This window comes from Pelodiscus sinensis, chromosome 9 (genome assembly GCF_049634645.1).
Source record: "Pelodiscus sinensis isolate JC-2024 chromosome 9, ASM4963464v1, whole genome shotgun sequence".
Taxonomy (NCBI): Eukaryota; Metazoa; Chordata; order Testudines; family Trionychidae; genus Pelodiscus; species Pelodiscus sinensis.
In genome coordinates, this window is record NC_134719.1 from 43,540,874 (window position 1) to 43,561,331 (window position 20,458).

The 20,458-nt window shown below is 40.1% G+C and overlaps 1 long non-coding RNA gene across 1 annotated transcript in view; it reads left to right on the plus strand.

Annotated features, from left to right (window-relative positions):
* Positions 1–20,458, plus strand: part of LOC112545251 (uncharacterized) — an 86,258-nt gene that overhangs the window by 15,701 nt on the left and 50,099 nt on the right. Inside the window, exon 2 of the long non-coding RNA XR_012905974.1 lies at positions 1,241–18,970. This is a non-coding gene — a long non-coding RNA (uncharacterized LOC112545251). The remainder of the gene's footprint in view (positions 1–1,240; positions 18,971–20,458) is intronic.

A 20,458-nucleotide genomic window follows, 5' to 3' on the forward strand; every position in this document is an offset into this window, starting at 1 on the left:
TAAATGGTATCCTCAAAGAAGGGACAAGGGCATGGCCAGTTTTTCAGCCATTCAATTGCATTATGCTCCTGTTTGCAACAGTACACTTTATCTAATACTAATAATATTTCCAGATAATTAAACACTCTAGACAAATTACTTCTTGGTGAAGACTTTTTATTTCATTTGTTATACTAAGAATGAATCTGGCCTGCTGGGTTCCTGTCCCACATTTGGGATTTTTCCAGAGGACTATTTCTAAATATAGGCAAGTGTGTGTAGGGGAGCTGGGCCTAAGAATGACCTCTGTTAGAATTTAGAAAAACAAAGTGTACTGTATCCCTAACAAGATACCTATCAAGCTCGTCTCAATATGTGATTTGGTGTTTGTAACACTTTCCTGTTTGTTTAATTGGAAACCTTAAGGAAAACAGATCAACCTTATTTACAGCCCAGAAGAACTGAATTGCCATTACTCTGAAAGGGCAATGCATTACAAAGATACGAGCCTTTATCATTTGGGAAAGGGTTTTTTGATTTGTTCACACGAAAATGAGGTTTCTAGCAGATGGTAGAAATGTCAGTCAGTCTGAGGGAGAAAATAGATCTTCCAACTAATGAATAATTAATGAAAACACCAACTCTCCTCCTCCCCCATGATAGCTCTTCCAACTGGCAACTGTTCTAATAGTCTGTTTAAAAATATCGCTGCTCTGCATATCTATGAAAACTCACCCAGTAACATTAGTTATGTTTTCTGTTAGGTACAACGTCGTGACTATTTTACAATGTTTATTGCTATTTGCTCTGCCTTCCAGCCCTTCCCACAAAACAGATTCTATGGTGTTTAATGAAGTGAAACTTCCACTGAACTCACTTCAGGGTTAGCTTGATTTAGGAGTGCAGTGTTTGGCCTTTGTGTCTGAAATCCTGACTCCTCCGAAGTTAATGGGAGTTTTGCTATTGACTTCAGAGGGGCCAGAATTTCACCCTTTGTGTTTTTCCTGCTTATTCGCCTACATCCTTACCCATTTTCACTCTAACACCCTATGGGAGTTTGCCTGGAAGGACTGAAAGATTAATCCATATTCAGTTATTCAGATGAGTTATTTTAGAAAGAGTTAACATAGTATTTAACTTGAAAGACAAACATCCTAAAAGCAACTGAAATTTTAAGGAGATGATTTTATTTTAACATTTATATTTCCTTATAGTAGTAACTGCAATAGACCAATAACTCTTCATCTCTTTCATGCTGCAGGAGGACAACACTGGACTTAAAAGAACACAGAAAAAAGGAGGTTGTGGGTAAAAAGAGGTTCTATAAAACAATGACCATCAGGCGGGAGACTAGAACAAAGTGTGCATTCTAATTAGTCACAAGTGAATCTCACTTATCAGGATAATGAGCTGGGCTGACAGTGGATGGAAACTTAAAACCACTGGGTCAATAGCTGGCTGCAGGGATGAGAGTAAGCAGAACACTGGAGAACACAGGAAACAAGAGCATAAATTGAGAGGATCATTGTGGTTCAGTACAAACGGCTACTTTGGCCCTGCCTGGAATACACTTTTGAATACAATATTACCCAACATGGACTGGCCTGCTGTCTCTACTGCACATGCAGCAAAATTGAGGAATGAGGAATACATGTTTGGACCTGAGCACTACCAGGCATTGGGCGGACACTAAAACAATATGCTGGCTCTTTGCATTTTCAGTCCTGCCAACCCCAACATTTTAAAAAAATCATGAGTCAGGTCCCCAAACACCATTATTTTAAAAATCATGGTAGTTTTTAACTATTACATTTGGTATTTTTGTACCCTTTACAATCATACCACCCTCAGCTATTCCCAGAATCTCTCATGAGTATGGAGAGGTGGCCATGGAAAAGTTAATACAGACTTGGACAGCATTGATTTTTCTATATGTACTTACAGCAGCTCAGTTCTCACAATTCTCTCGATGGATTTTTGTCAATTATATCAAGACATATGAACATAAGAATGACCATCTTAGGTAAGACAAATGGTCCATTTCCTGTCATCCACTCCCTACTTTCGTTAGTTAGAGGCTTAGGAACATCCCTGATCATCTTGGCTAATAGCCATTGATGATCCTTTCCTCCATAAACTTCTCTAATTCTTTTCTGAACCCAGTCATACTTTTGGGTCTTCACAATAAGTTTGGCAATACATTTGTTTTTGTTTGTTTTAAACCTGCTTCCTATTAATTCAATTGGGAGTCCCCTGGTTCTTGTTTTATCTGGAGGTATAAATATTCCTTCCGTATTCACTCTGTTCATACCAGTCATGATTTTATAATATCTTCCCTTAGTCATCTTTTTTCCAAGCTGCTCTATACCCTCTAATTATTTTTTACTCTTCTTGCTACATTTCCAATTGTCATATATGTTTTTTGAAATGGAGCAACCAGAACTGCACACAGTGTTCCTCCAAGTGTGAGTGTACCATGGTATATATACTGGTATTATGATATTTTCTGTCTTATTATCTATCCCTTTCCAAACATTCCGTTAACTTTTCTGCAGGGATGGCGAGTTATATGGCCAGTATACTAGGGCTCCAGGAATATTCTGGACCCAGGGGACCACTGCCCCCAATATTTGGGACTGGTCACTTTCTTGGCCCTACCGGGCACCTCCATCCCACTTGCAGAGTATCTCCTGGCTCTTCCTGCCACCCCACACACCTCCCCCAACTCATCCTTGCCTGCCCTAGCAGTAAGTGGTAGATTCCTACAGCTCCACACTGAGCTTCCTTGCCAGCTACTGCTGAGGCTGGCTACAAGAGCACAGTGCCGGGGATAGGCTTAGGTGGCTGCTGTGTCTGCGGAGGGAGAAGGAACATAGCAGCCTCCCGGCCCTGAGCAGTCAACTCGGAGTCGATTCCAGAGGAGGCTTATCTTGGCTGGATCTTGAGCAGCAGGCTCAGGGAAGGAGTGGGAGGTTTTGGCTGAGTGTTGCGCTGGGAAGAGGGAGGGGGAATCACTCTTCTTCACTCATTATTGATCCACCCACCTCCAAAGAATTCTAATAGATTGGTGAGGCGTAGTTTCCCTTTAGAAAAGCCATGATGGCTTGTCCCCAACTAATATATTCATTTATGTGTCTGGTAAGTCTGTTCTTTTTGATAGTTTCAACCAATTTGCTTGTATTTAAGTTAGGCTTACTGGGCTTTAATTACCAGGGTCACCTCTGGAATCTTTTTTTTTTTTAATTTGATCTCCCAGTAGCTATCCTCTAGGCTCTTGGTACTGAAGGTGATTTAAGAGAGAGATTATATACTACACTTAGTAGTTCTGCAATTTCATATCTGAGTTCCTTCAGAACTGCTTGGGTGAATACCATCTGGTCCTGGTGACTTATTACTGTTTTTAATTTAAAAACTTGTTCCAACCCCTCCTCTAGGGACTTCTCAATCCATGACAATTTCTCAGATTTGTCATTTTAAAATGGCAACTTTGTATGTAGGAATCTCCCTCACATCTTCTGCAGTGAAGAGCAATGAAAATAATTCATTTAGCTTCTCCCCAATGACTTTGTCTTCTCTGAGTACTCCTTTAGCAACCACCTGACCCAGTACGGCCGTTCTTATGTTGATTGTTTGGCAGGCTTCCTGCTTTTGATGTACTTCAACATGATTTTGCTGTTAGTTTGTGTGTCTTTTGCTAGTTGCTCTTTTTCAGCCTGACAAATTATGCTGTTACATTTGACTGGTCAGAGTTTATGCTTTGTATTTTCTTAAGTAGGATACGACTTCCAGTTTCTAAAAGATGCCTTTTTGTTGCAGCCACTTCTTTTACTCTGTCGTTTAGCTACGGTGGCTCTTTTTTGATTTTCTGACTATGCTTTTTCATTTGGATTATACAGTTAATTTGAGCTTTTCTAATGGTGGTTTTAAACAGTTTCCATGCAGCTCACAGGCATTTCATTTTTGCAGCTGTGCCTTTTAATTTCCATTTAACCAGTTTTCTCATTTTTTAGTGTAATTCCCCTTTGTGGCATTAAATGCTACTGTGGTGTCCTTCTTTGGTTTCTCCCCTCCCACAAGGATGGTAAATTTAATTACATAATGGTTGCTATTGCCAGGTGGTTCAACCATATTAACTCAGGGACCAGATCTGATGCTTGATCTAGCACTACATCAGGAATTGCCTCTCCCCTTGTGAATTCCAGAACTAGCTGCTCCAAGAAGCAGTCATTTAATGGTGTCTAAGAACCTTATCTCAGCAGCCATCCCAAGTCAGTATATCTGACTATTACACATTCTGAGCATTTGGGAAGTTACTCAGCCTTAACCCAGCTTGGACCACTTAAGGTTTTCTATTAGAGCACAAGTCTGATGAAGGTAGGGTACTTATTGCTTTTGAGTATCTCTGGGAGATGGCAGTAAAACTCTTATGCAGTGTGTTATTGACAGCATAGCAGGCAATAGCAGGTGGAGAGGATGGCTCAAGTCTTTCCACTAAACTTTCCACTTTGCTGCTGGACATAAAGCAAGAGCAGCTCAGCTGCAGCAGCATATGCTGAGATTAATGGGAAGAGGCAGCACCGGGTGGCCAGCCAGCTCTCTGGAACACCAGCAATCTGGGTGCAGACCATTGTCCTAGAATGAGCTAGAGCAGCAATCATCTTTTTGGCTCAGGTAGAGCTTTTCTGTTTACTTTAGGTGTCCTCATATGAGGAAAGTGCCCTATGGAAATGTCCATCAAGCATCACAAATAGGCAACAATCATTTTCAGTTGCACCACATGAACAGTCTTCCTGGTTAACTGTTGGGCACCTGATGCAGCAAAAAGCTAACTGTGAAGTAGTGACATAGCCAGGATGGGACACTCAGGTGGACCCTGACTTTGTGTGGGTGGGCAATGATCTGGCGCAGGAGGGATCAGAGCTGTCTTCCTCCACTACTTCCAGCCAGCCTTGCAGGGGACAATGGATGCACTGGCCGGGGGTCCCGCAGGTACAGACCTGGAGAGTAGGGTCAGGGACTTGCCTCACTCGGCCCGGCGCTCCAGCCACAGAGTGGGGCTGGGATGCAGGGTCTTGCCCCACTCGTCCTGCCCATCAGATGCTCCAGCAAGTGCTGGGGCCAAAGTAGAGCCAGGGCTGGGGGTGGGGGCCTGGCTGCCAACTAGATGGGCTGCTGCCCACTCATGGCTACCCCCTGCTAAGAGGGTCTGTGGAAGATAGGTGCCAATGACCATGGGCAGTCTGGATTGGGGGTCAGTGCAATATTCAGGAACCAGAGGCTCATAGTCCAGGGTCAGGAGCCAAGTGTCACAGGGGAAAGTCAGGCCTGGGGTCAGACAGGAAACAGGAGTGAAAGCTAACGGTCAGCACCGAGTCAGAGGCCAAAGAGCCACACGCAAGGGTCAGAGCCAGAGTTGTCAGAAACTAGAGTGACAGGGGTTCAAAGACCAGAACAAGACTGAGAAGGCAGGAGCTGGGAACAAGGCAGGGTCAAAGTGAGAATCTGTGGACAGGGATAGGGGTCAGGCAACAGCTGGCACAGTCTGTAGCACCAACAAGCCAGAATCACCCTTGCTGGGTAGACAACTTCCTGTGTCTCTTTCTGGCTTCAATAGAGTATGTGGCCCAAGACTTTACAGATCTTCCAACGAAGTCTCTGGGGCACTAGCTTTAACAGAGTGTAAGGCTTTAGGGCTTCCACTCCTTCAGTCAGTAGCAGAGACATTGAATGCTTTTGCAGACACAGCACCCACCTGAAAGCCAGCATGCCTGAGCTCAGGACTTACTGATTTTCTGGTAAGTGGTGCAGTGTGCCCATTAAGTTCATGGGCAGCTGAATGTGCACAGCACTTGTAGAATGCCTTGAAAGATCAACCTTGTATGATTCAGCAAGACAGGGTAGGCCAAGTTCATCCCTGGTGTAACTTCATTTATATAGTCAAAGAACTGCTTTGGTGGACAGCAGTAACACACACTCAGTGTCTGATGCCACAAGCAGGGTATCTCCTATTCCTCAGGCCAATTAGTGCCCCAAAAGACCTCCATTTATGCCTGTGCTCGTACGACCGAAGGGAGCTACTCACATGGCAGAAACAGTGATTTTCTGTCTTATAAAAAATAGTCTCTGAATGTTTTAATACTGTGGCTCACACTAATGAGTTAGCAGAAGAAAACTCATACTGTACGTTAATTCACGCAGGTCTCTACTTGTCAGTGATTTGATCATGTTATACCATGTTTGCCTGTGATGCAAGACATTTCTTGGCATCCTCCAAATAAACAATATATTTTATCCAGCACAATCCCAAAGCTGCCTCAATTCGTGTTCACTCAGAAAATATACACAGTAAAATAGCTGGCCCAGGTAAATGTGAGCAACACAGGCACAAAACACTTACCACTGAATCTCTCTATACCTGACTAACAGGGGATTTGTTATAGTGTGACTACATTCAGCTACCAGAGAAGTGGAAGCATTTGATATGAACTAGTTGAGGGGAATTATTACTTTAATTTAAAAAAGTAGTAACTCATCTTAAAGCAAGACATCCATTTGTTTAAAGTTATTTAAAGATAGCATTTTCTTTGTGGGAAGATGCTGTGGCAGGATGTATGTACTGCATCCTCAGCAAAAGCAGGAAAGGATTCTCTCTGGAGGGAACGAAGTATAATACCTGCTCCACCCCCACAGGAAGTTGCTGTTCCTGGAAGGAAGACTGGCAGCTAGTCTTTTCAGGGAAGCAGATCTGTGGAAGGAGTGGGGCGGTATACTTGATTCCAAGAACAAACAAACCAATCTGCATACTGGATCAACAAGAGGGTTGCTGTTTATGACAAAGATGTGTAGCAAGTAAAAGACTTTGCGCTATTTTTATCCCTCATGAACACATTATTGTTAATGGAATTATTCCAGAGATGAATTTGGCCCTCTGTTTACTTTTGGATGTGCATCTACAGTTATGTCAATCCTTGTTATAGGAACTTTCAAGGCCTACCAACTCCAGTGACTGCCGAGGCTATTTCAAAAAATGGTTCCTTCTTAAAATAAATAGCTAAGGATATGTTTACACTACAGGACAATCGAGTTAAGATACACAACTTCAGCTACGTTAACTGTGTAGCTGAAGTTGAAATAGCTTAATTTGGCTTTTGGTGTTGTCTATACTGCAGGAAGTTAAAGAAAGGTCTTCCTTTGACCTCCCTTATTCTTTTGAAATGAGGGTTACAGGAATTGGAGTAAAAAGTCATCCAGCTCGCCACTATTTTGAGATAATTATTTTGGAATAACATTAATAATTCCAAAATAATACTGCTGTGTAGACATGCCCTAACTGCTTAAGTATTGAGCATGAAATTACTTATAACAAAGTGCTAATGCCTTTAGGTGAACTTCTTTATATTTTGCTTTGTTTTTCCAAGAATGGACAAAGCAACCAACTTAGACTCCAACTGGTAAGCAGCCTCTAAAACTAAATAGCATTTTAGCCACTTAGGTGCTGACTGCTGCTGTTCTTTCCAGTCTCACTTCTGTAGCACAGGAGGACAGCTGGGCCAAAATAAGACATGGGTCTATTTTTTAAATTTGTCATTTTAAAATTTTTTTCTTTTCTTCTCACCTATACTGCCAGGTAAAAAGGAAGTGGCCACCTACACCTCTGCCAAGCAAATACACATTTTATTCTAATGAAACCCAATAATAAAAGAAAAAAATAGAACGTGGAATTTGAACACAGACGTGAAAAATTAGGGCTAAGATTTTTAAGGCATCTAGGGATTTGGATGCCTGGTCCCTAGTTGTTTCAATGGGAATTGGGTGGCCAAATCCTTTAGGTGGCTTTGCAAATCTCAGTTTATAAATTCAAGAAGCTCAGACTAAATAAGAAACAAACATAAAGTATGTGCTGTGTAAGGGTCTAACCCTTAAGTAAATTAAAGTTTTGCACTAAACTTCATTGGAAGTCTTGGTCCTAAAGTCTTTGAATGAAAGTGACTAGCTATTATATTGCTTAAATTTCCTAAGCCATTCGAAATAGAGGCCCAGAGTTTTCACACCTTTTACTCACATGAATAATCTCAATTAAGTCAGGTTTGGGTTGGCAGGATCAGGTCCTTATTTTGTGCAAAAGATGCTTCACAAAATGAAGTTGTATCTTACGTATAGAAAGTACTGAAGAAACACAAATATGCAAAAGAGTAAGGGTTGAATTATACTTTGTGCTGTGTGGATGAGTGAGGTGAAGGGGAGATCACAGGAAGCTCATTTCTGCTACAACACAACCATCTTGGTGCAGCAAAGATGGAATGATACTAAAACACAAGAAAGGAGTAGGAAGAATCTATCTGTGGCTTTTGTTGGCATAATCCAGTCTAGTGCCAAAAGAATACAGCCTGATGGCTATGGAACAGCAGGAATGGACTAAGAACTAGAGATCCAGCCAGAAGGGGAGTCTACATATCCACAAAGTTTGGATCATTAGGAGAGGGCCATTACCAGAGAGAACTGGGGTCTGCTGCTAGGACTGGAAAGTAAGAAAGACTAAAGGAAGGATAAAGGACAAAAAGTAGTAGGACATAATCAAGTTGTCAGCTGGCTGGTAGCATGATACCATTTTCAGCATATGGTAGGCTGTGGGTACACATGGCACCTTTTTAATACATCAGCAAAATGTGTCCAATCGTCCATACTGAGCCAGTGTGCCCTGCATCAACAAGATGGCTCTTGCATACATACAGAGGTTCTGCTTTTTTCCTCTTCCCACCTCATCACTCTTCACATCCAACCCCCTCTACCGCCCTCGTAAGGGATGACATTGTTGGGTTTTTTTTGTCCTACTGTATGCCAAGTTGACTAAATCTTTGACACATTCAAGCTCTGAGTAACAATCACCCCAGGGCTCCTTCCATCTGTTGCCAATGCTGTGTGTTGCATTATGGTACTGATACAGTGCATACCTGACAATTAGAGTCATTTTGGGGAGAAACACTCCATTATTTCTATTTTGGCCTGAAGAGGTCTTCAGTTCTATTAGCCTTATAGCAACATTAAAAACAATGAAAGTAAATAATTACTGAGCTTGGTAGAATTAATATATATATATATATATAATTTTAAATTTTTTGTATCCATTTAAATTTTCAGAGTTGCAGGAAATTGAGGGAAAGGTGTCAGATAATAAATGTCTAATTACTGTAAACATTCAAATCCAAAAAGATAAGCTTTATGAATGGCACAAATCATCTTCACCTTCAGTTGGCTAATGCCTGAGCCAGCTGTTTTAACAGAGATGTAAATATACGCTTTGTGTATTCTTAATTATATACAATATGATTTATACACATTAGAGTGGGACATTAGAGTTCCGAAACAGCATTTTTTTTACTTTGCTTTCTGTACATTTTGATTATTATTAATGGAAATGTGTTTCATCAGTTTGTGTGTCTATGGTAAAATCAATATTTACAGACAAAAGTTGAACCCTTCCAACCCTAATGATTATTATTGCAGCTGATACCAGCTTCTGCACAGTGACTTGGTTACAGTGTATGTGAACATTTCAATTGCAGTGCCAAAGATGTTTCTGAGATACATTAAAGTCCAAGTTTGCTCATCTTTTCACCAACATGTAGAGATTTTGTCCATCCCAAATCTTACAATCTGTTCTAATTACTTCAAAATAGAGATAGTGTAACCACTTGAAAGAGTTCAATTCTTGTCCCTTACAAATATGTAAAAGACTCAGGCTCAATCCCCAGGACTTAGCACCTTGGGTAGCATTCACAAGTGGGTCTCAAACACTACCAGATCAAAATTATAGTATTTTATATCCCCTTTTTATAGGCACAGATAGCTACACAAAGTGCCAACAAGAAGAGAATCAGGCTTCTTGAGAGCACAGTCATAACATTTGGGAGACAGCATATACCTAATTTGAATCTGCCTATAACATAGCTTGAACAGCGTGGTAGTCATATGGCTCAGCTGACAAGCACAGAGGAAGTGCAGCCTTTAGGACGTCAGTGTTTACTTCGTATAAATTACCATCAGAAAATGCTTAAGTGCAGGGGAAAGAAAGATGAGTGAAAAGGAAATAGATGTACATTTGTATATTTTCCACACAGAAATAACCAAAAAGTTTTATAGCTTGTAACAAACTGGAGGGAGGAGCATGATGTGACTTCAGAAGCTACAGTGACCCCTTTCCCAGATAATACTGTATGTTAAAGACACTTGATATTGTGATACAGAGGGCACAAAAATATGCTGCTTTCTGATTAGTACTTCAATGTTTCCCTGACACTAACTGATTTAACAGTGATGAGTTATTTTTACAGACAGACATTTATATCAATTAAAATCTCAGCATCATGGACAAGTAATAAAGTAGCCCCCTGTTATTTATATATTTACAAGAAGCCTTTTTAATTATTCAGAGCAGACTTTTAATTAGAAATTATACACACTGATATGGTCTATCAAATATTATTAATATTATTAGTACTGCAGCTAGTAATTATTAATAATGTTAATGAGTTTAGTCTATCCTTGCACTGAATTCTGAATTGTTTGGTATTTACCAAACACTGGAGGTTTACTATCGTTAGAGGTTTGAGGTTTTTTTCCAGTTGACAATTTCAAACCCAATAGTTATCAATTTTCTCTCTACACCACTGCAATTCCCACTGGCTTAAAAATAATTACCATGATTCCCTTGATTCCCATAAAGACTTGGGACTCTAGTATTTACACAATGCCTGAAGAGTACATGGTGCAACACTGAACAAATGCAAGACAGGTGCTTCAAGAATCTGACAAACGTTGCAGACACTTATATATGCATTTATCTTTAAACCTGACTAAACTCCCATTGGCATCAAGTGACTTCAGGGACTACTCACATGCTTAATCCTTACAATTAAGCTTTCAATTCCCTTCCCCATTTGACCAGCTGCTGCACACACTGGCTTGTCACATGGACTTACATAATTTCTGTGACTTGGCCCTCCCTTATAAAGAGTTCCTTTTATCTCCTAGAAGAATAATAGACTTAACATTCAACATATTAGTAAGACATTGGTGTGTGCTTTCTCCATGTGCAATACATGGAGGGAAGCAGGAGTTTAACTGAACTATTTTAGTTCACATATTCATTTTCAAAATTGAACATAGCAAGATTTAGGCTATTTTATATATTGTTAGATTACTGAACCTTAAATTCCATTGTGGTTGCTAGTATGGAAACTCTTTCCTGTGTGGTAACAGATGTGATATCTCTTCACAGTACAAATGTCAGTTGTGCACATGGAAAATTTTGCCACCTGGCTGTTAGTTCAACCTTGCCTGGAAAGTGGTAACAAAACAGAAAACTGGTCAACTATAACTTATCAGTAGGATGATCACTTGTCAAAATACAATATTTTCCTCTAAACATTTGCTTAGTTATGTACAATTTAAAATGTACAGCATTCAACTCTCAACAAAGTTATTAGATTTTTAAATATAACAATGCAACATTTGCAGAAAGCTGTCTACAGTTTACTGTACTTGTAATTCTGTTTTATCTGTTCTAAAATTCCATCACTGGTGATATAGTCATACAAACAAATGCTTTTAATTCATCCCAATATTTAGAAAACAAAGCCCAGTTTTCTTAAATCACTTTAACCATAATTGTTTTAGGGCTGTCAATCATCACAGTTAATAGGTGCAATTAGCACAACACAAATTAACTAGATTTTGTTTTAATGGTTGCTTTTAATCACTCTGTTAAACAATAATAGAATACCAAATCAAATTTATTATAAAATTATTGCAATTACAACACAGAATACAAGGTTTAGGATGCTCACTTTGTTGTTATTTTTATTACAGATATTTACACTGTAAAAAAGACAGATCGTCTTTTTCAATTCATCTCATACAAGCCCACTCAGACCCTACTTTTTTACAGTCTATTACTAAGACAAACACATTTTTTACATTTATAGTAGATAATGGTGCCCACTTACAACTTACATCACCTGAAAGTGAGAATAAGCATTCACATGGTACTGTTGTAGCTGATGATGCATTCCAGATATGCTAAACATTCATATGATATGTCAATTTGTAGGCTCTAAAGTTTTACATTATTTTGTTTTTGCAGTTATGTAAAAAGAATAATTCAATATTAATAATACCACATATTGTACTTTCACAATAAAGAGATTGCACTACAGTACTTTCATGAGGTGAATTAAAAATTCTACTTGTTTTATTTTTACAGTACAAATGTTTGTAATACAAATAATATAAAATGAGCACTGTACAATTTGTATTCTGTATTATAAATGAAATCAATATTTTAGAAAATACAATCATCCAATTTAATACATTTAAATTAATATCTGATTATTTAATCATTAAATTTAAACTGCAATTAAGTATGACTAATTTTAATCTAATGATTAATTTTGATTTTTTTTTAAATCTTTTGACAGTCCTAATTGTTTTCTGACATTTAGCTACCAAACAAAATACAATGCCTGAAAAGCAATTAGAAAATTACATGGGCAATTAATATATACTGATGATTTCTTATTGAAAAACTAACAGTTTTACACATGAGATCAACATTCATTTAAGCTGTTTGGGGTAGAGACTATCTTCTGTCTACATATAGATCTTATAAAATACTCTGATCAAGTATGAATCAATACATGCTTGTGAAGTATAAAGACTTGTTTTAACTGACACTGATCTGTGCTAACTATCATACATTTTACAGCTGTAGGAACATTTTCACTTCAAATATATTTTTTCATTGTTTAGTTTTTCCTAATGTTTTTTAAAACCCTGTTATATCTAACGCTATTTGTGAATCCAATTCTGTTTGGATAAATGGCACAACGTACACAACACACCTCAAGGCATAATATTGAGTTAAAACACTTTTTACAAAATATTTATTCACTTGTTTACCTCTAATCATGTGGTGGGGTCCTCTTGGAACAACTACAGGATAGCAAAGCCAGTGCTGTTAGCTATTTAGCAGGAAAATGAAATGATTATATATCTGGGATCTTGTAATCAAGCACTTTGTAAACAAACACATGTAAAAGCCTTACTTTTAATTCTTGAATTGAACACAGATGTGAAACAGACTCTTATACAAGAGTACTGAAGGAGATTTTTGAAATATATTAACAATAGCAAATGGCTATTAGCATTTATATAGTTTTATCATTTTAAGTTCGACTTCACCTTTGTACAAATATATTAACTTTCATCTAAGAATATCAAAATGCTACATGGTGAAAATGACCTGGGGATTACATTGGATGAGAAGCTGGGTATGTGTTGACAGTGTGCCTTTTTTGCCAAGAAGACTAATGGCTTATTGTGGTGCATTAGTAGGAGCATTGCCAACAGATCTAGGGAAGTGATTATTCCCCTTTATTCAGCACTGGTGAGGCCACATCTGGAATATTGTGTCCAGTTGTGAGGGGCCTCCACTACATAATGGATGTGGACTCATTGGAGAAAGTCCAGTGGAGGGCAACAAAAATGAATAGGGGGCTGGAGAGGCTGAGGAATTTGGGCTTATTTAGTCTACAGAAGAGAAGAGTGAAGAGGGGATGTGATAGCAGTCTTTAATTACCTCAAGAGAGGTTCCAAAGAGGATGGAAAGAGGCTGTTCTCAGTGGTGACAGATGACAGAACAAGGAGCAATGGTTTCAAGTTGCAGTGCGGGAGGTCTAGGTTGGATATTGGGAAAAACTATTTTGGTAGGAGGGTGGGGAAGTACTGGAATAGGTTACCTAAGGAGGTAGTGGGATCTCCATCTCTAGCGGTTTTTAAGCCCCAGCTTGACAAAGTCCTGGTGGGGATGAGTTAGTTGGGAATGGTCCTGCTTTTAGAAGGAGGTTGGACTTGATGACTTCCTGATGTCCTTTCCAACCCTATGACTCTATGAAAGATAAATGTTGCTATCTTCATTTTATAAATGGGAAAAGTACAGAGAGATACCAATAATATATACAAAATCACATAAGGCGTGAAGGGGCAGAATTGGAAATAGAACCTAGGTATCTTGACTTCTAAAGCTTGATTTACATAAGGACACCCAGGAAAATTGATTTGGATTAACAAAAAATGTGAATTTGAAGTGGATTAATTGAACTGCATTAAATCCTTGTGTGAACACTTTCCTTCAGAACTTAATTAGCCTTAATTTCGTTTAGTGTCCTTTACTTGCAAAATGAATGAAGCTCAACTGAATTAAGGCCACTTTAACTCTGAATAACAGTATTCACCCAGGGATCTAACTGTTTAACTAATTTGCTTTAATTGTTAATTTGGATTATCTTTCCAGAGATTTGTCTACACTTGAAAATTAATTTGACCCAACTACACTGCTCAGGGCAATGAAAAACCCACACCCTTGAGCAACATACTTAAGTGAACCTAAATCACTGAATTAACAGCAGTAGGTTGACAGAAGAATTCTTCCATCTATCAAGCTACCACCTCTCAGGGAAATAGAATACTGACAGGACAGAACCTGTCCCATTGGCATAGCAATATCGACACTGAAGCGCTACCGCAGTGTAACTGCAGAGATGCAGCTGTGCTATGGTAGCATTTCAAGTGTAGATAAGACTTGATTTTCCCTGTATAGACAAGCCTTCCATCTTCTTCTGTTGCCACTGGATACACCAGCTGCCAAACACAGTTTGCACAAGTTTCTATGCTCACATTCTACAGATGCAGTGAGCACATTCCTGAAAACTGAAGTTAAATCAAAAGGAAATTGGGACATGGCAGGAATTCATATCCCAGACAACTCATCGGCTGCTTCATCGTGGCAAAGGCCCAGAAATATTTCAGAGCTGGCAATTAGCCATTCAGAGAAGCAAACTGCAGACACTAGAGATGCATTCACAAACTTAATTTAGTTCCTTGATCTTTATCTAATGGGGTTTTCCACTGCAGGAAAATATTATTCCAAAGATCAGCCTTGATAGCTGCCAGCCATACTCTGTGCTCAGCTTCTGCTTTCCCTACCAAGTAGGTGAAGAGACATGAAAGGAGCACAAACAATATTGACAAAAGTCAGTTATGTGCCCTAGTCTGTGTCCGTATTCATCACTACATACCATTGCTCGTGGGAGAGGGTAAATGGAGCTTTGTTTATTTTCTCCTATATTTTGGTCCTACATGGATTATGCATGCATGTGTCACTCAATGTTTAGTGTAATGAACATACAAGGAATATACCCAATAAGGACATTCTCGCATGGTGCAAGGATCATGTGTGGAATATGCACATGATCTTTGTACTTTAGCCCATTGTGGGAGGTGGCTGGGAAGGATGTAACCTCAGGCAAAAGTTCATTTTTTCAAGTTTTCAGAACGCTCCACACCACAGCAAGTGCTTTTATATTACTTTGACACATCATTCCTTTGCTGCGAGACGATGTGTATGTATTAATATCCAGAATAAGCATGTCCAATAGAGAGCTAGAGAGAATGGAATTGTGGGGAAGACTGGATTGAAGAGTTGGCTGCATAGTGTCAATTCCTAGCTCTGCCACAGATTTCCTGTATGACTCTGGGTAAAGCCTGTCTGTGCCTCGGATCCTCATCTATAAAATGAGGATGAATGTATTTTCTTTTACCACACTTTGTCTGTCTTGTTCATTTAGATTATAAGCTCCAAAGGCTTAGCATTTAGTACAGCAGACCCCTGATTTCAGTCGGGACCTTTGGGCAATATGTGGTAAAACTGTAAGCAATAACCCCGTTCTGTGGTTTGACTTCACAGAGACTTGGTGAGATAGTTCACATGAGTGGAATATTGGTATAGAAGAGTACAGCTCATCCAGGAATGACATGAAGGGAGAGCTTAGAGGTTTTTTTAGAGAGACATATATAAGGGTTTAAAAACAAATTATCCCACTCCACATGGAAGATAAGAAACGTTCTAAGAAACCACCTAGCTTAACCAGGTGATTTTCATTTAACTGAAATTCAAGAAAAATATCATACAAAAAGTGGAAACTAGGTCAAATTACAATATAAAACACCCCACAAGCATGTGGGGACGAAACTAGAAAGTCCAAGGTGCAAAATGAGATCAAATAACGAGAGACATAAAGGATATAAAGAAAACATTTCACAAGTAAATGAGAAGCAAGAGGAAGACCAGTGACAGAGTATGCTTTTCAGTGAAGAAGGACAGAAAATAACTGAAAAGACAACAATGGTCAAATTGTTAAATGCCTTTTTTATTTCAGTTATCACCAAAAGAGATCAGGTGACTGACATACTGAACAGCAATATATGGGTAGGATATGAGACAGTAATATGGAAAAAACAAGTTAAGAAGAGAACAGCAAAATGTGTAAAGATCTAGAAACATGACCTACAAGGAAAGATTGAAAAAAATAAATGGGTTTGTTTAGTCTGGAGAAGAGAAGGCTGATGAGGGACATGTTAATAGTCTTCAAGTATGTACAAGTTCATTATAAGAAAAGCAATTTATCACCCTCCTCTTTATCAGCTGAGGACAGGACAGGAAGTAGTAGGCTTAAATTGCAGCAAGGGAGAGAACTTCCTAACTGTAAGAATAGTTAAGCACTGGAATAAATTACCTAAAGTGATTGTGAAATCTCCATCACTGGAGGTTTTTAAGAACAGGTTAGTCGACAAGTGCCGGAGAAGAGCAGGATAATATTAAGTTCCACCTCAGTGCAGGGAACTAGATGAAATACTTATCAAGGTCCAAGGCCCAGATTTACAGCTTACATTCCTCTAGGTACAGCATCTTCAGCACCCCTCTTCACCTACAGTTGACCTTGGTGTTTTCTATAAAAAAAATGAAACTTTTAACCCACTTTTAACTTTTAGGTGCTCCTAGAACTCCGATAACACTAGCTACATGCCTGCTGTGCCTAACTAGAAAGCCAGCCCTGTTGAGGACTCTTCCAGTCCAACTATGATTCTACATACTGCCCCACTAGAAAGAAGAAAAACAACAATAGCATCATATTCGTGTAGGAATATCCCTGGTAAAAGGGCTTGCACACGTAATGATTCGTTTGTCATGATTTGAGTGGGATCCTTGAAGTTCTGGGGCCTGTTCTTGTTCCTATTTAAGGGTATGTCTACACTACCCCGCTAGTTCGAACTTGTGAAATGAGGAGTAACGGTAGTTTGAACTAGGAAGCCTAGTTGGAACTACCTAGTTCGTGCCCCGTGTAGCCGCGCTGCACGGGGTTCGAACCAGCGGGGTTTTAAAAATGGCGGCTCCCCGCTTATGCAAATGAAGCCCGGGAAATTCAAATCATGGGCTTCATTTGCAAGTGCAGTATGCCTACATTACCCTCCTAGTTCGAACTAGGAGGGTAGTGTAGACATACCCTAAGTGAGTGGAACAAAGCTTTTTTACTTAAATTATTCAGCATCAGTTCTTTAATTACCATGTCATTTTGAACGGTTAAATTCCCCTTAAATTCTCAATCCTGCTCCTTCTCTCAAATTCATTTGTCTCTCGGGAAGCCTAAATTTTACCCCCAAATCAGATTTCCCATGTATGAACCATCCAAACATTATTATCCATGCTACTTACAAAATGACACCACCCTAAGTGCTGAGTTGGACAATGAACAACAATAAACCAAATATATACAATAAATAATTCAAACAAACCTTCTTGGAATTGCAAAGAATAGCTGCACAGCAAAAGCATAAATGTACTAGATTAACTTGCACTCTTTCTCCATCCAGATACATGAGTCATGCTGATTTGGAAAGCATTTTATAAATGCTAATAATTGCATACCACCTTTTAATTAGACATGGCCTAATTTAAAAAGGATAGAGATATTTATAGAACCTGCCTCCCCGGTGTGTAGCAGCGATCCCCATTGTCATATTGTTTGGCAAACAGGAAGAGCATCTGTGTTATTTAATAGGTATAATATCATCAGCAATGGGTTTTTTTCAGGTTTGTTGGCATACCCCCATTCAGCTTCACAAGTAACAAATCAGTCAATGCCTGAATCCCTAAATGAATTTAGCACTCAGATCTTTAAATGAAAATGATGTGTAACCCTTCTGCCGGGTAGGCCTGGCAGTAACCAGGGCCCGGTTCAATAACTTGGGGTCCATCTCACATAGAACCGGCTCGAGCCCCCACCCAGTAATCTGGGAAATTCACACACCACTGGGCGCCTCGGAGAGGCAATGCTTCCCCACTCACAAGCACTGAGTCTGAGTGTAGGAAAGAAACATTTAATGAAAGAGAGAGAGAAGTCATACGGCATTAACTTGGGGAAAACATCACAAACAGAGTTCATAACCCAAACATGAGCCAAGCCCCCCCAGCCAAGAATTGCCCGAAGTCCAAAGAGTCTGACACCCCAAAAGTCTCTGTCCCTGGTCCATGCCACCCAGAGTCCCAAAGTTCACCCGCAGGGTTTCACCTCCCAACCTGGGTAGAAATAGGGGCGGTCGGATAGATAGGGGGCACCTTATACGAAACTCCGCCATGCTCCACCAGCTGTCTCATCCTACGCCACTGGACGCTCCGCTGGGCGCCTGCTGCCGCTCCTCACCTGCCGCGCCACGCCACGGGTGGCCGCTCCTCGCCGCTCTTCGCCTGCCGCTGCTCCTACCAGCCACGTTACACCACCAGCCACCCTGCTGGTCGCCGCCACTCCACTGGCTGCAATGGGTCTGGCTCTCAGCAAAACCAGTGATTTCAGCTCCCAGTGATTTCCCATTTGCCGGACCACCGTCTCTCCCTGCTTCCTGAGCTCTAGATCCTGCAGAAAGCCCTCTACAATGTTGGAGATAGACAGCACTGCCAAATTGACTGAACACCCCTTGTTCAATCTACACATAGGAGAGCCACACAAAGGGGAAACTCTGTGTGCTGTGACGGGACTATTCAGGCAGGTCCCTTTCTCATTCTACATGTTGCTGTGACACCTTGGTTCTGTTGTGACAGGTAACAGAAATGCTTCCAGAAGAGTACTTTGTGTGGTATTTCTGATCTGGTCACACCCAGGAAATACTGGAAAATAGAGTAATGTATGTGGTGTATTATTTATTTCTCAAGATTATTTATATTTGTGTCATTGGTATTGACTAAAAATGAAGATTCTCAGGGGAGCCAACAGACTCACTGGGCCCTTGGGCCATGTGGGGGGACAATTCTGTGCTCCCAGTAGGGGCACAACTGAGGCAGCTACTCAAAGTGCCATCTGAAGCGTCCACCTGGGGGCTGTGACAGCTGGGAACCTTGGGCTCTTTTGAATCACCGGGCCCCAGGGCACTCACCCTCCTTTCTCCCCCCATCAGCAGGCCTGTTTTCAGACCTACAAACTTCCACAACCAGCTAGTTTTTATACTGCTGCACAGTTTATCTGAGTCAAAGAGCATATTTGATATGAGCCAAAAGCTGTGAAAAAGACACATTTGTTCTCCTATAGTCTGTCAGGACAGGACAAGGCTGAGCAAAGATTTTAGCAAGCGACTACACGTTTAATAGGACAGTTACTCTTAGATATTTGGAAACCACTGTGATGAGCACAATACAAAAATAATAGACTAGAAAAGCTATGGCTTTAGGACACAAACTCACTTTAGAGACTAGCATGGGAGAGCGCTGCCTGTCTGGGCACTCCATAAAGCAATGTGTCTGCATTAGGCACCATACCACTTTGAACCCTGGATGAGAAGTGTGGTTGCTGCACGCTTAAGTAGATTGACTGAGATTTTTTCCTCTTCTATACGTGGGCAATTCCACTGGCCAGTGGATGTGATCCTTCCCCAATCTTCTCTGCCACCTTTGGAAAGACTAGCACTAGAAGCACACCAAGCAGTCCTAGCTCTCTGTGTAAAATGGGTATTCACTCCCACACCCACAATCTAATTCTTAACTGCTCATCTATTTTAATGAACAGAATCTGAGTTTTAACCAGCAGAATATGGGTGACCTTGCTCAGATAAGCCTGCTGAAATCAAGAACTGTATGCTCAAATGGCCTCAGAAAATCTGCCTTTTTGATGTCATAGTGACGCTAAGAAAGAATTACCACCAGCTTTGTGCTCAGAAGCTATGACATGGAGAGCTACTCTCTACTGAATTAATTAAAATGTTTCTGCGCTTTAACATACCTGATCAGGCAATAGCAGGGAACCTTCTTCTCAGTTTGATAATGCAAGAGATAATCATCTAGTTAGTTAAAATGATGAAAATGTGCTTAGGACACTTCAGAGTCTCCACCACCAAACTATATTAGATAATATTAGTGTGTGTTCTGTGCCGAATCACTACATTTTTCTTGGCCACATTCAGCTCTGGTGTAAGATGCCATAAGCCTGATGTCTCCACCCTGCCCCCATCCTTCCCTTTGTACTAGACATCTGGGCTGAATTTGGCCATAACACACCAATGGATGTCATCAACAGCAAAAATATCCAAACTTCAGTGC